Genomic DNA, 3,009 nt, shown 5'->3' with positions numbered 1-3,009 from the left:
CTCGCCCTGGCTGATGAGCTTGGCCTGCAGCTGGTGCACGTCCTCCTCCAGGAGGTGCTTCTGCCTGCGGAGGGCGACGATCCCCACCTCCTTGCTGGCGAGCTGCTCGGTGTACATCAGCAGGGTGGGCGTGCTGGGCAGTGTCAGCCGCAGGGCCTGGGCGATGTCGGGGTCTTCCGCAGTGGCCCCATCATCGCTGTTGCCACTGCGCACGTCGGCCGTAGCTCGGGAGTGGGCGGCCTTCTCTCCTTCGTTGCAACTGCTGCTATGCGCCCGGTGCCCCCACAGAGCCGTGGAGCGCAGCTTCTCCAGCTCTCTGTCCTTCTCGTCCAGCAGGGCCATGGTGCGGTCCCTCTGCCCGTGCAGCTCTCCTTCCAGTCTGAGCAGGCTCTCTCTGTGCTGCCCCTCGGCTCGCTCCACATCCTGTTTGTGGCACTGCCGCAGCGCGACCACACGCTGCTGATGCTCGTCCAGCTGGCGTCTGTGCTTGGCCTCGACCTCGTCGCCGTGGACACGCAGGTTGATGTACTTTTCCTTTAGCTCGGCCAGCTGGTCGCGGGTCTCCTCCAGCTCATTGGCCTGGCAGCCATCCTTAGTGTTCTTGTTCTTCAGCACGACTTGTTCCTGCTCTTTGTAGCGCTCAAACTCCTTTAGCTGCCGCAGGTCCTGATGATGAGGAAACACTGATGCTTTCTCCACATCGATGGACACCGTGCTCCCTGTTCTGATGTCATGCTCACCGTCCATCTCAGCCAGCTTCTCGATCCGCCGGGTCTGCTCGGGGTTTCTCTGAGAGGCGAGCAGCAGTAGCTTTTTGACCTTGTCCAGCTTTTCTTTCAGCACGTTGACATCCAGGTTGGCCATGTCCATGCTGAGGTCAGAGGAGACCCTGGTGGAGGTGGCGGTGGCTAAGGTCTTGTTTTCTGTGTCCAGCTGAAGGATGTGCTCCCTCAGCCCGTGTGCAGTCTGCTGGTCCCTCTGCCTGGCTTTCTCACAGGACCCCAGTAGCTCCGACAGCCGCGACACTTGTTCCTCCAGGCTGGCCACTCTGGTTTCCTCCGCCGCACTTTGTTCACATGTGCGCTCCTCTGCCTGAGACACCTTTCTGATCTCGTGCTGTAACTGCTGCTGGTAGTGAGTCTTGAGCCCTGCCAGCTCCTGCTGCAGCTCCTCCACCCTCAGGTCTCGTTCGCTCCTCTCTGCCTCCGCTGCCTGCAGTCTCCGTCTCATCTCCTCTCGTTCCTCCGTCACCTCCTTCAGCCGTGCCACATGCACCATCCCCCGGTCTACTTCCTGCAAGGTCTCCAGCAGAGCTGCCTTTGAATGTTCTAACCTGAGTTCGGCATCCTTCCTCAGATCTCTTTCCTCATGGAGGAGCTTCTGGAGCTCGCGTAGCATGAGGGCGTGGTCGCCCTGCTCCTGCTCTCTCTCGTGCTGCTGGCTGATGACCCGGGCTTTGCTCTCCACCAGCTGCTCCTGCAGGAACCGCAGCTCCACCTTGTGCTGCTGTCTGCCTTCCTCCAGCCTCGCCTGCAGCTCCTCCAGCGCCTGCTTCATGATCCTTTTGTCAGCTTGGAAGCTGCGTTCCATGCTGGATTTTTCCTGAGTGACCGTGACCAGGGAGCTAGTGAGGGTGGTCAGCTGGCTCTTCAGCTGGATGGCTCTCCGGTAAAACTCTGTAGTGTTTGTGTGTGTTGTTGGCTGCTGCTGGTCTGCTGGTCCTCCACTACTGCTGGAGCTGATGTCGCTCTCTGATCCGATCGCCTCTAGCTCAGACCTGTGGGCCAGTGAGGGTGTCCCAGGACCACACACCTCCCCAAGCATCTCACCATGTTCCTCCTCACCCTGCTCCCCTCTGTTGCTATCACTGCTTATGCTGGTGGCCGTGTCCAGGCTGTCCTCGCTTTGAAGGGAGAAGTAGTCAAGTGAGAGGTCAGAGGTAACTGAGGTGGTGCCGTCATCGCTGTGCTGGCTGGAAGCGTCCTCCTGAGACACACTTAGCACCTTCAGACTAGCCTCCAGAGCCTCCTTCTCCTTCAGCAGGCTCTTATATGACCTGACCATGTCCTTGAAACGTGTCTGGTACTGGATCAGTTGCTTCTTCTGAGATTCAATAGTGTCCACAAGCACTTTCTTGCTGGGGCCGCCCCAGCTTATCCCAAACTTCTCCATGACTTGACTGGAATTATAGCCAAAAGAAACTTTTATTCAGCCTGGATGCATACTTACTTATTGGCACAATTGCAAATCCACCAGAGACAGGATATATGCGAGTGTGCTTAAATGAAATAGATCATGATGTAAACCTGCAGGTAACAAGTGTGAAATTCCCAATAGCTGTGACCGATGCGAATTTGCTAAATGCACTTGTTGTGGTGACACCAAACTCCTACTGAAGTCGGAGTGTGACATCTTCCCTCCATTGTGATGTCAGTCAGAGTGTGACATCATCCACTCCATTGTGATGTCATCCACTCAAATGACATTGATTTTGTGGACCAACGTTTTTTGGTGGACCAACCAACAGAGCTTGGACCATGATTGGTGACACCTAAACATACTGTAGCTGCTATTCTGGATTGGTGAAACTGGTTGGATGAGTTCCTTTGAAACATGTCAGCCGTAGCTACTGGTGATAATGTGTTCTTTGCCAATATCTGTAGGTTAATAGTTAAAGAGAAAGCTAAAGCTGAGACTCAAATTATAGTTTGATGTCAGCAAACGGCAGCCATTTTGGTCTCTACATAAGTATCATCAGTGATTTATGACAGACCCTGCTGATGTCATAGACATTGTGATATCATTAGAGGCTCTCAAGTAGGACCAGTCAGTGTAACTCGGGCAACTCGAGATCTCGACATCACCAATTCTATGCGTACGTGATATTAGTGAATGATGCCATCAGTGAGTGATGTCTTCAGTGATTATGTAATCAGTGATGTCATCACTGAGCAATTGTCATTGCGTGATGTCATGATGATGTCTCACACACACACACACACACACACA

The 3,009-nt window shown here is 54.3% G+C and overlaps 1 pseudogene across 1 annotated transcript in view; it reads right to left on the bottom strand.

The window, feature by feature from the left end:
* The window catches only part of LOC310783786 (GRIP and coiled-coil domain-containing protein 1 pseudogene), a 2,424-nt pseudogene extending 252 nt beyond the window's left edge, over positions 1-2,172 (bottom strand). Inside the window, exon 1 of the transcript in view lies at positions 1-2,172. This exon is cut by the window's left edge and continues 252 nt beyond it. The product of the transcript in view is annotated as a GRIP and coiled-coil domain-containing protein 1 pseudogene (transcript).
* Between the last annotated feature and the right edge of the window lie 837 nt (positions 2,173-3,009).

Source organism: Poromitra crassiceps (genome assembly GCF_964638095.1).
Source record: "Poromitra crassiceps genome assembly, chromosome: 10".
Lineage (NCBI taxonomy): Eukaryota > Metazoa > Chordata > Actinopteri > Beryciformes > Melamphaidae > Poromitra > Poromitra crassiceps.
This window is presented reverse-complemented; position numbering and strand designations above follow the sequence as displayed.